This window comes from Camelus ferus, chromosome 6 (assembly GCF_009834535.1).
Source record: "Camelus ferus isolate YT-003-E chromosome 6, BCGSAC_Cfer_1.0, whole genome shotgun sequence".
NCBI classification, from domain to species: domain Eukaryota; kingdom Metazoa; phylum Chordata; class Mammalia; order Artiodactyla; family Camelidae; genus Camelus; species Camelus ferus.
Window position 1 is genome coordinate 4538213 of NC_045701.1, and position 12882 is coordinate 4551094.

General features: G+C 49.3%; 1 non-coding gene across 1 annotated transcript; it reads left to right on the forward strand.

The window, feature by feature from the left end:
* Nucleotides 1-3637: 3637 nt before the first annotated feature.
* On the forward strand, nucleotides 3638-3709 carry TRNAA-CGC. The gene has a single exon. It is a non-coding gene; the product is annotated as a tRNA-Ala (tRNA).
* The last annotated feature ends 9173 nt before the right edge of the window (nucleotides 3710-12882 follow it).

The following is a 12882-nucleotide window of genomic DNA, read 5'->3' on the forward strand; positions in this document are numbered from 1 at the left end:
AATTGAAGTATAGTGAGTTTATAATGTTGTGTCAATTTCTGGCGCACAGCATAATGTTTCAGTCGTACACATATATATTTATTCCTTTTCATGTTCTTTTTCATTATAGGTTACTACAAGATACTGAACATAGTTCCCTGTGCTATACAGTAGAAACTTGTTGTTTATCTAGTTTACATATAGAAGTTAGTATCTGCAAACCTGGAACTCCCAATTTATCCCTTCCCACTCCCTTTCCCCTCTGGTAACCGTTAAGTTTGATTTCTGTGTCTGTGAGTCCTTGGTATATTTCATCACTTCACCAAAAGGCTTGGGCGAATTCCTGGCACTTTTCAGCTGTTGACTCCTGGCCTTGTCATTTGGCCTTTCTGGGCCTCAATTTTCTCATCTGTGAAATGGAGATAATAATGTCAATGCTGCTTGTCGTGAGTGCCTCATTGAGACCAATGTTGTAAGGGAGTTTTGTCCGCTTTGAAGAACTTGGCAAACGTAAGGGATTTGTTATTTACATAATTTAGTTGCACCCTGAGACCATAGGCATAAGGAGCAACATGGAAAAGGAGCGGCACTCAACACCGGTGCCTTGGACTCCGGGCGGAGGGCACACCTCCTACTCACCGCTTCTGCCCTGACACACCTGTGTGAGGCCTGATTCTGCACTGACACTCACACTCGGCAGTGGTTTATTAAACAGAAGAGAAAGCAGGAAGAGCTTTCCTCTCACCCTGGTGCAGGGCGCTCAGCTGGCCACCTTCTTCCCACCCCTCCCGAGGGCGCCTATGGTGAGGCCGGAGGCAGGAGCAGAGGCTGCTGGAGTCGGGGTCCTGAAGGGAGGCTTACTGCTGCTTTGCCTTTTCATTCAGGACTCGTGCAGCTCACTTCAAGGGGCGTAAACAGCGCTTTAAAGAAGTAAATGCAGAACTCAGACTACTTTCCCCGCCTTGTTTCCTTGTTTTGTTATTTTTGTTGCTGTGTTCGTTTGCTAGGGCAGCCTTAACAAAATACCACAGAGGGGGCAGCTTGCACAGCAGGCATGGATTTTCTCACCACTCTAGAGGCTAGACGTCCAAGATCAAGGTGCCAGCAGGGCTGGTTTCCTCTGGAACCTCTCTCCTTGGCTTGCAGGCGGCCACCCTCCTGCTGCCTGGTTGTTTCTCTGGACACACGCATCCCTGCTGTCCCTCTGTGTGTCTGTATTTCCTCTTCTCGTAAGGACAGCAGTCACACTGGATTGGGGCCCACCCTTGTGGCCTCCTGTTAGCTTCATCACCCCTTTAAAGGCCCTATCTCCAAATACAGTCACATTCTAAGGACTGGGGGTTGGGGCTTCAACATATGAAATTGCCGGGACATAATTCAGCCCTTAACAGGTGTGAATGTATTTAACTCTTCATTTAAAGAGAGCTAGTACTTTGCCTTCTTGTTTTACATCCAGCTCCTGAATGCCCCCGGGGACACGGAGCTGTGGGCCTGAGCCCGCACAGACCACCCCAGGTGTCTGAGCTCAGGCACTTGAGTGCCCTGCACAACAGGAACTAGCACCTCTGTGTTCTTTCCTAGACGTCCTTGAAGCATCAGAAGCCTCGGGTTGGGTCTTGTTTGGGTTGCTGTCACTCTGCTGTGGTCGGTGTATACACACCTTTTCCACTCATTTTACAAACAAAAAGTATTGATTTTATTATGTATCCAAAAGGTGTTAATTGATTTCAGAGGAGTAGTGGGTTAAGGTGGGGCGGGGGTGGGGGGAAATGAAGTTGCCATTGAAATTTACAAATATACTTCAAATTACCAAGCTAAGATTTGCACTAATTTGCCTGCTTAATTTGTCTCTGCACTTTGCCCTGTGTGCAGGTACAGAGTGGAAGATAGTGCCTGTCTCTGGAACTGGCCAGCAAGAGGGAGGGCCATGGGGGCTCACGGGGTTGGTCCAGAGCAGCCAGGCAGCCTGAAGGAAGGGACATGCCAGGTGCCCACCTGTGGATGCGAGAGGACTTTCTGGACCAATGGCTCTTTGAGGGGAGGACTGTGTCTGATTCATTTATGAAGGTTCCAGAGTGCGCCTCTGCCTGGCACAGGGTGTGATTACTAAAGATCTGAGGAGAGAAGGCAGGTGGAAGGAATAAAGGGAGGAACGAGGGGAAGAAGGAAAGGAGAGAAGCCTGGCAGTGAGGGAGGCATACTGCCCCGCTTTCCACACCAGGGAGAGCCTGCAGTGGGGAATGCTGTGAGCCCCTGCTGCCGGTACCTTCTTGGACCCACCAGACCATTCATGCTGGACCCACCAGACCACACTCTCCCCAGATGGCTTTTAGCCAGAGGTTGAGCCCGGCGGGGCGGGAGTTGGGAGCTGGGGGGATGTGGCAGGTGCTAAAACCAGGCCATTCTTGTCCTGTGGGGGACCTACTCCTTGCCCTGGGGAGCCTGTCAGCGGGCGCTGCAGTCTGAGGCCCTTCCTGTCCCCTCTGCCCTCCTCCCCTTTGCCCTCCTCCCCTCTCTCCTTTCGTAGGAGTCAGACCTCCATTGTGGTCCTTCTGCTCCAGTGCCTTTCACAGGTGCTCCCCCGCCCAGATCTCTGCAGCTTCTGTCCTGGCATCTGCTTCCCAGAGGACCTGAGCTGACCCAAGGAGAGAGGGAGGAGGGAGGGGACTTTGCATTGGCACCTACTTCTCGTCTCCACTGCTCTCCCTTGGCAGGCACGGACTGACAGCTGTCTCACTGACTTCAGAGCTGGAGGCAGAGTGGGGCTCAGTTCATGTCTTTTATAAAAAAGTGATGGTGGTTTGTGTCTTTGCTACAAAACATTTCTTAAAGCAAAAGTGACTCCACCATTTCTCCCCTTTATTTGTCTCTCATCTTGAGCCCCCCAAATCCTGAACGTGGCCTGAGACATGCCTTGTGATCTGGCTCCTACCTGTTGCTTCCTCCTTTGGGCCCTTGGCTCGCTGTGCCCCAGCCACCAGGCCGGGAGCAGCCTGGGTTCCTCGCAGGTGCAGGCTCCTTCCTACCTGCAGGGGACCTGGCCTCTGTCCACAATGTCCCCTCTTCCATCCCTAACCCCACTCACTCTCTACCTTTTTGGAGCTAGCTCCTAATTCTTTAGGGTCTCAATTTAAATGACACTTTCTGTGGTCCTCCCCCTCTTCCAGAAGAGATTAGGACCCCCTCCTATAACCTTTCAGGCCCTTTTATGACACTTACTAATTTTAATTTAATAGTATATTAGTTTATAAAGTACCACAGACTGGGTGGCTTAAAGAACCTAACTTTGTTTCTCACAGCTCTGGAGGCTGGAAGTCCAGGATCAAGGTGTCAGCAGGGTCGGTTTCTTTGGAGGCATCTCTCCTTGGCTTGTAGGTGGCCGTCTTCCCCCACCCCGTGCTGTTATGCGGTCTTCCCCCCACCCCCATGCGTGTCTGTGTCCCCACCTCTTACAGGGACACCACTCATATGGGATTATGGCCCACCCCTATGACCTCATTTTACATCAATTACTTCTTTAAGGAGAGAATTTACATCCAAATACAGCCCCATTCTGAAGTACTAGGGGTTAGGACTTCAGCATATGAATTTGGAGGGGGAGGTGGAAGACACAATTTAACTCATAATAAATATCTACTTTAAGAATTATTTGAAGGGTGAGGGTATAGCTCAGTGGTAGAGTGTGTGCTTCGCATGCACGAGGTCCTGGGTTCAGTCCCCAGTACTTCCATAAAAAACAAACAAAAAAACTATTTGAATTTTTGATGTCTGCCTCCTCTTGTGGGCCATACACTTAGGAGAGCAGGGCTGGGTCTGGCTGTTTGCTGTTCTGAGCACAGTGCCTGTCAGTGTTCAGTAAGTATTTATGGACTGAATTAACACATGACATCACTCCTTGGTTGGTCCAAAGTGGCAAGGAACCCTGCAGGACCTCACGCTGGCAAGAAGCCAAAACAGCCCTCAGAACCAGGCCCCGGGCAGCCCCCCTCTCCCCACACTGCTGTCCCTCAGGAGAGTGTTCAGTTTAATACGCATTGATGCTAAAGACCTACTATGGGTCAGATTTTTATCTGGCTTTAAAGGGTGTGTAAGCTTCTGATAAGAGAAGGGAAAAAGAAGGTATGGGTTAGTGTTCTGTTTGCTTATCTTTATGTCTTCCCATGGCTGGACTTTGGAAAGTCACCACACGAAAGTAAAACTTCTTTTCTGAGTGGTGAATTAGTAGTGTGGTTGGTGAATTTGGAGTTTGCCATTTTTTCCCCGTCTCTAGCCATTGTGACCATGGTTCCAAGTCAGAGACCCAGAGGGCCCTGCCAGAGAGCCAGGCCACTTATTGGGGTTGGAAAAGCTGTTAAAGGTCAGGCAGAGAGGACGCATCAGACTCTGGCTGAGTCCTTTGAGGAGTGTATGCATGTGCGTGTGTATGTCTGTGCAGGTGTATGTGTGTGTGTATGTGTGTGCGTATGTGTTTCTGGGTGTTTCCAAGTATCTGCAAGTATGCATCTGTCTCTGAGTGAATATATTTTGGATGGGCGTGCATGTGTGTGTGCGCATTCCTGGATGTGTCTGAGTTTTCTCTCTGTGCGTCTGTTTCTGTGTATGCATCTGACTGTGTGCCTGGGGGTCTGGGTGAGGACACCTGTCGCTGTGTGGGTGTATCCAGGTGGCTGGTTATTGTCCTGAAGGGCTCCTGGGGAAAGTGCCTCTGGGCCCAGGCTTTGCAGGATCTGTTCTAATACTGTCAGACCTCTGAGACTGGTCTGTTTGACATTCCAGGGAACAAAGTTGAGGACAGCCGCACCTGCTGAGTCGCAAGGATGTGTGGGCTCTGTGTGTTCACAGTTGGACATATCTCCTTTCACACACACGGAGGGGAAATTTCAGACGGGCTGGCTGACCATGCATTCTTTCAGGTCATGACTTCGGCTCGCCCTGGGAAGGAGCGGAAATGAGAATGCTCAGGAGACCTAGAGGTTGGCAGGAGGTGAGCGGAGACCCAGGTGTTGCCCAGCTGGGTACCCTGGCTCATGGCTTTCTCAGGCCATTCTAATAACCAAGCTGCCGGCTTTGAAATTGATTGATGGATGCTTCTGGTCGGGGAGGAAGCCAGAGCAGATTGTCTTGAATGGTACAAACTGCAGACCTCACCAAACTCTTAAAGTCAGTGCTGACCCTGGAAGGCCCCACGGGACCATGAGTCCAGATTCTGGAAAAATTCTTCTCTTCCCTCTCCAAACCAACCAACCAACAAATAAACAAAAAACACCATTATCATATGCTTGGGCCCAGTGCAATCAAGTGAGTCTTTCAAGTTTGTCTGATTAAAACAGTAATATTTCCCGCAGGGACGGCAGGGGCTGGAAGCCTCAATCACAGGCTCCTTGATTGGAACGGATTTCACAGGTTCTTTCCCCAGAGCAGATGACGAAGGGCAAGAGAGCATTTGCCCCCTGGTGTGTGCCCGGTGGGGCAGCATGGATGAGGGGAGGGTCTGAGCAGGGCACAGGAGGTAAACACACCTTCTGAGAATTTACTTGGGCCTGGCGGGGAGCTCGGCTCTGTTCCCAAGGAGCCCAGGTGCTTCCTCTAGTCGGTAAGGCTGGAGGCACAGGAGTGGATGAGGTGAGGGACGGGGTGGAGGTGCATCAGGGAGGAGCTGGTCCTTCTGAGGGAGGGGGTTTAATCAGAGGAGGGAGGGCCCACGGAGCAGGGGGCCTCACCACTGGTCATGTCTTGTCTTCAGACAGTGAAGGCTGCTGACAAAAACTTACGCCTGTCTACCACTGCTCACCTCTGGCAAGGTCCCGCCAGCCCGTGGGGCCCTGTGGATCTGGAGTGCAGGGCACTGGGTTTGGTGGGGATCAAATTCTCCTGGGGAGAGAGGGGCCTGAGAAGGAGGCAGTACCTGCCTACCCAGAGAGTCCAGGGATTTTGTAGAAGCTCATCCAACCCCACTGAAGACGCCCAGAGTGACAGGGAGCTCGGGGTCTCCCGGCTGGACCCTCAGCAGTTGGGGTCGAACTGTTCACATTGTTACAAATTCTTTCTCAGGTCAAATCTACATCCCCGAAAATCCATGTTGTCCTGGTTCCATCTCCTGGGGATACATCAGTTTAACAAATATGTAGACAAAGATCAAACAGACAGTCTGTGTCCTCATGGAATCCACAGACCAGAGACAAGGACGGCTAGTACACAGGGCAGGATGAAACAGGGCTAAGCTGGGAGCTGAGGGAGGAGTCCTTTATCCTGACTGACGGGGGCCCCCACCAGGGGGCGTCTAGAGGAGGCAGTATTTGAAACAGGTGTAAATGATAAGGGCTGGGTGTGTGTGGAGGGGGCCGTGGGGGTCCAGGCCGGGAACGAAGCTTGAGCGAAGACGCAGTGGCAGGAGAGAGCAGAGCCTGGCAGGATGTTGAGTAGCCTGGCAGGGTGGGGACCTGGTGTGGAGGGGAAATGTGGGGGCCATGGGGGCTGGATCCCAGAGGGGCTTGGAGCACGGCCTGGCCTTTATTCAGTGAGCCAAAGGGTGGGGTGAGTCCAGAGGTTTTGTGAGCCACAGTTTACATCAGTGATTCTCCAAGTGTGTTCCCCGGCCAGCAGCTTCAGCATCACCTGGCCCTTGTTAGAAATGCAGATTGTCAAGCGGCACTCAGACCTGCTGAATCAGAAACTCTGGGGTTGGGGCCAAACTAACTGCTCTAACAGGGCTTCCAGGTAATTCTGATGCAGGGCTTTGGAAAAGTAACCCTGAGCGCTGAGGGAGATGAGGAGGGGTGGGGTCTGGAGGAGGGAGAGCAGTTAGGGGCTGTTAGAACCACCGGGTGAGGCAGGCCTGACCTGGGCCTGACCTGGGGAGGCAGCAGGAAGACTGAGACGGACTTGGGTTCCCGCGCCAGCCCCTCACCTTCTAGCTTCGTGAACCTGGCCATGGGACTTGCCTTTTCCGGACCTCAGTTCCTGCATGGTCAAAGCGGAGTCCCGGCTGGAGGAAGGTAGGAGACGGTCAACAACCATTTCCGCTTGCACGGGGCTGAGGGGTTTCATGAGACTCCGGACTTTCAGTGCTCAAACCAGGAGCATCCAGGGTGAACGGGGATGGTTGGTCCCCCTTCCCTTACACGGGGCCCACAAAGAAGCACCTTTCAGGATGTTTACAGAGCGAATCGGCCGAGAGTGGGATTACTGGGGGCCCAAAGCTCATTCTGGAGCACTTTGGTGGCAGCTAAAGTTGCCGATCCCTCTGGCCACTGTTTCTGGTGCCTGTTTGGCCCCAGAGCGTGCCCCACAGGCCCCTGCCCCTGTCTGGCTGTGGAGACCAGCAGAAAGGGAGACCAGCAGAGCACAGCCAGGGCAGAACTGTGGCCCAAGTGACCTTGGTATGTCTCCATTTCCTTTGTGAGGCTCCTCCTCTGGCCAGGCTGTTGTCTTTCTACTGCCAGACAGCTTTGAACCCGGGAGTCACCCCTCTAGGCTGTTTTGCCTTGTTCTCTGAACCTTCCTGCCCACAGCCCAAACAGAACATTTTCACTCTAGCGTCTCCCCTCCCCTTGGTTCTGCCATCTTTGAGAAGACCAAGGAGGGAAGCTAAGATGCTTATCTGAATTGAGGGGTGAGGGGTTAGTGGGCTCTTTAGTTTCATTTTATCAGGAGCTTCTGCAAACAGTGTCGTAAGCCAAAAGAGCAAATGGCCAACTTAGTAACTCCATCAGTGCCTGCCTGAGTCCCTCAACGTCCTGCACATTCGTTGTGATGTTTGCTCTCTTTGCCTCCTGCCCCAGACTCTGCGCTCCCTGAGGGCAGGGACTGCGCCTTGCTCCCCGGCCAGAGGAAGGGTTTGCTGGAGCCCCCAGGCCTGCCCGTACCTGGAGTATGACTGGACCTGGATCTGACTCTGTCTGAGGGGACTGTAGTCACTTTTTGAGCTCCCTCCCCACCTCAGCCAGGCCTGGAATTTATTCTTTATTAGCTGAAGAAGAGGCAAGAAGGAGGGGAGAGTGTTTAGAAATACAAGAAGCACACAGATTTCTCAGTCTTTTCAACACCGGGCCCTGCCATCACTGTGCCACAGAGCTAGGTTACTCTCTTTTGATCAAGGGAGTAAAGTTATTAAGAAGTAACTGAAGGAGGGGGGCGGTATAGCTCAGTGGCAGAGTGTATGTCTATCATGTTCAATTCCCAGTACCGCCATTAAAATAAATAAAACCTAATTACCTCTTCCCCCAAAAAATAAAATTAAAAAAAAAAATAACTGAAGGGAAGAGAATTAACATTTATCAAGTTCCTGCTATGTGTCAGCATTATTCTAGATTTGTGTGCTGACTTGATCGGACTTCTATCTGTACCCATTTGGCAGATGAGAAAATGAGGACCTGAGGCGTTAAGCCATATGATGGAGCCAGGGTTTGAACCCAGGTCTAACTTGAAAGTCCCTGTGCTGTGTGCTCCTGCAGGCTGCCTCTGGGTGGCTCCTTGGGACAGAGAGGCTGTGGATCTCTATCTAGTTGCTGTGCCTCATTCCAATCAGGATCCAGACAAGCAGCCCCAGAGGGCAACTTTGTGCCCACAGGAGCCACCTCCACCCAGCTTGTGGGCACAGGGCCACGTTACCCTCTGCATCTGCTGGGCATCCCCACAGATTTTTCAGAGGGATGCTTGGAATCATGTTGGACCAAGGCCACCAGGTGGCGCAGTGTAGGTCGTGGGACCTTGATTCCTGAATCTAAGGCCCAGCTGGTTCTAAGGAATCTTCTGTGACAGCCAAGGATTCCCCTAAGAGGTTCCTGGGGAACTCAAAAAATACAGGCCCCATCCCCAAGCCTCTAGTTTGATATTCTGGGAATCTGCCATTACTTTTAAGTTGCGTTTTTTCAATTTTCTGAATTGGTAAATTATCAATCACATAGTTCAAAATTTTTAAAGTATCAAAAGATTTATAGAGAAAACTTCTCTACTCCCCAGCAGGTATTTACCATTATTAGTTACTTGTGAATCTATCTAGAGATCATGCATATAATATTATGTAGTCATCTATATACAAGATTATATGTAAGAGCATACATATATCACATGATATAAGGATGTATATTCTTTCCCCCTTTTTACACAGATGGTTGCATATGTTTTTACTAACTGATTTTTACTTGGTCATATTCAATTTTGGAATTATATGTCTAATCATAAATTTTGTAAGAAAAAAGATATACCACAGTCTTCTATTTAAAAAGACTAGTTATCTTTATTACTTTTATTTATTTATTTTTTACTTTTTAAAAATTGAAGTATAGTCAGTTTACAATGTTGTGTCAATTTCTAGTGTACAGCACAATGCTTCAGTCATACATGAATAGATACACACACATATATATATATATATATTCGTTTTCATATTCTTTTTCACCATAAGCTACTACAAGACATTGAATCTAGTTCCCTGTGCTATACAGTAGAAACTTGTTTATCTATTTTATATAAACCAGTCAGTATCTGTAAATCTCGAACTCCCAGTTTATCTCTTCCCACCCCCCTCCCCCCTGGCAACCACAAGTCTGTATGCTATGCCGGTGAGTCTGTTTCTATTTTATATATAAGTTCATTTGGCTTTTTCTTCAGTGTTAATGATAAACACTTGCATGATGTCCTTAACTCTTGCTTGCACAAGTCTGTTGAAAAACTTCTGATTGTTATGCTGGTCCCACTCAGATTTCAAGTGATCATGCTCATTTGACTTAATGGAAGCTAAAATACGATGCTTCTGATGGCTGTGCTGGATTCTTTCCAGAGGTTGCTCAGCATCTTGGCTTTGGGGAGGCTTGGCTCTTACAACCTCCGCTTTGGGAGTTGGGTCCTTAACCTCCCACTGTATGTTGACGCCAAACCACTGACTGTACATTTTCAAGTACCCTTGGGATGGGGTGGCACACGCCCAATTTCCCAACCATGACAGCCTGTGGGACCTGCATCTGCAGCAGGGAGGTTTGGTTGCCCCTTGGAGTGAGAGTATTGCTCATTATATATACTGTTCTGCACCTTGCTTTTATCCCATAACAATATACAGGGGTTTTTTTTTTCCCATATCGGTTCATGAGAAACTTCCCTATTCTTTACTACGGTTGTAGTAGTCCATTGTATGAATGAAATATATTTTCGCTGGTTCCCTAGTGATGATATTTGGGTTGTTTCCCTTGCTGTTGTGAACGAGGCTATAACGAACAACCTTACGTGCAAGTCATTTCATGCATGTGTAATAGCTGAGGATAAGGATCTAGTAGAATTACTAGATCAAATGGTATGTGCGTTTTTAATTTTTACAAATACTACAAAATTGCCCTTGGTAAGGGTTGTACCAATTTATACTTCTCCCAGGGAACTATGAGAATACTTACTTGTTACTCATCAGCTCCACCAAGACAATGTGCTATCACACTTTAGGAGTTTTGCTAATCTGATCATGTAAAAAATGGTATCTTGGCAGTTCTTTTATTATGAGAGAATTTGTAGGGTTTCTTTTTCATATTTTAAGATCTATGTGTATTTCCTTTTCTGTGATTTGTCTGGGGAATCTGTCATTTATAAAATATTCCTCACTTACAAACTTAGGCAAGACTCCAAAACACAAAACCCTAAAGGAAAAGATGGGACATATTTTGCTACCTTCAAATTACAAACACCTACATAATAAACAATGCCATTTAAAAAGTTAAAGATAAAAGAATAAAGTACATTTGATTTGGAAAAAAAAAAGGTTAAGATATAATAAGAAAAAAAATATTTGCAACACGTATGCACAACATAACCTGCAAATGAAGTTTCAAAAAAGGGGAAGGGGCCAGAGTACTGTCCACCACCCCTCACTGTCTTTATAGCTTTTGAAGGAAGGGCTCATACCACCTGACTCCTCACAAAAATCCCACTGAAGTGGGTGTTATCCTTTCACAGATGAAGACTCTAGGCTCAGAGAGGTTAAGTGACCTGCGCAAGATCACACAGCTGGTGAGGAGATAAGGTGGTGTTTCTCTACCACTCACAGCTACCTAAACATGGACACCTGAGCCCTGCTTTGCCTTGGCCACTACCATTAGGCAATGTTGGGCAGGTCTCTTCTCTGTCCACCTATAAAACGACTGGATTTTTAAGGTCCTTGCCAACTCTAGACTTCTGTGTGTGGTGGGGAGGGTGCAGGAGGGTAGGAATAAAGTGTGGGATGCACTAAAGAAGTGGGGCTGGGGGAGGAGAGGAAGAGGAAGAGGGAGGCGGAGGGGAGGAAAAGGGAGAGAGGGGAAGAGAAGGAAAAAAGCCACGGATAAACAAACTTTAAAAATTAAAACCTAAAACAAACATGGTAACAAATTAAGATGATACCTATAGATACAACATAACATTCCAGAGTTTTGCGCAGGCTTACAGGGCTGTGTGTATGTGTGTGTGTGTGTGTGTGTGTGTGTATGTGCAGGGGGCTCCATTCCCAGGGCCTCCTGTGGACCGGTGAAGGGTCAGAGGAAGGCCTGCAGGGACCTGCTCCAGGTTCTGTGGCTTTCTGGATGACCCTAGAACGGGACCTGACACTGTATCTGCCTGGAGGCCTCCCCTCACTGCCAAGCTCAAACCAGCCTGGCAGCAGAGCGCCCCCAGGCCCCGCCCAAGCCTCGTGGGAGAGCAGCTGGGGGCAGCTTTCCCAGGCCTCCCCGCCCAGGGCCTGGCCCTCAGAGGCGGTGCAGACAGAAGGGTCAGCGAGTCCTGGCCCGAGCTGGGAGGAAGTCCTCCGAAGGAAGGAAGTGGGGCAGGGGTCAAGGAGAGAGAGCAAAAGGGGAAGGCATCCTTTGGGAAACCACAGTGGCTGGGGTTGGGGCTCTCCTGAATGAGGACGTGTTTTTTTTCTCAGCGTGGGGTTGGGGTGCAGAAAAATTCATCAAGTATCTTGGACTCCTGCCTTCTCTGTCCACTTAATCCTATGAGAGGCACTAAGAAATAGGGGAATAAGATTCCATCCCTAATAAAACACACACACACTGGGAGCCCACAAGACAGACTGTGTCAAACGTCAAACAGAGGTTTAGAAACTGCGCCACAGGAGCGGGAAATGGGAGCGTCTTCTTAAAAGCGAGGGTGACATGGTGTCAGATCCATTTTATATAAAGCCCCAAGCAGACAGCCCTCCTCTGTGGCTTCAGGACGGTGGCTCCCCTTGGTCAGCGGTCAGGGAGCAGGTGGTGGCGGCTGGAAGGAACATGGGGACGTGGGGGGCTCAATCCGGGGCTGGTTACACAGGTGTGCTCTGAAAATTAACTGGTCACATATGATACGGGTACTTTTATGCATATATATTTCAAAACAGTTTTTTTTAAAAAATAAGAGCAGCTTAGATATTTCCTGAGAGGAGCTCAAATTTGATAGGGGAAGAATTGGAACCACTGAATACCTACCAGTACAAGCACCTCACGTACGTCAGCTCCCAATGCCAAGCACAACCCCCGTGAGGTGGTGCCGGTAGCCCCACGTGGCAGACAAGGCTGATGAGACCAGAGAAATTTAAGAATTTGTCTGAGGGTTCAGCTACTAAATGACCAAGTCAGGAATCAAACCCAGGCCTTCCCACGTTCTGCTCCACCCCGCTTCATCCCCATCTGGTAGGTCTTCAATAAGCCACAGGATGAGGCTTGCGAGAGGGAGCAGAACAGCCCGAGCAAAGGGGAGAAGCTCCCGTGACGGGGAGGTGGAATTCTACCTGGTGCAAAGCTAGGACTGGCTGGGGGCTCCCTCCCTGTTGGCAAGTTTTAAAGCCAGGCCAAGAATTTGAGCTCATTCCTATAATTAACAGTGAGCCAGGGGGAGGGTGTAGCTCCGTGGTACAGCACAGTGCTTAGCATGCACAAGATCCTGGGTTCCATCCCCAGTACTTCCATT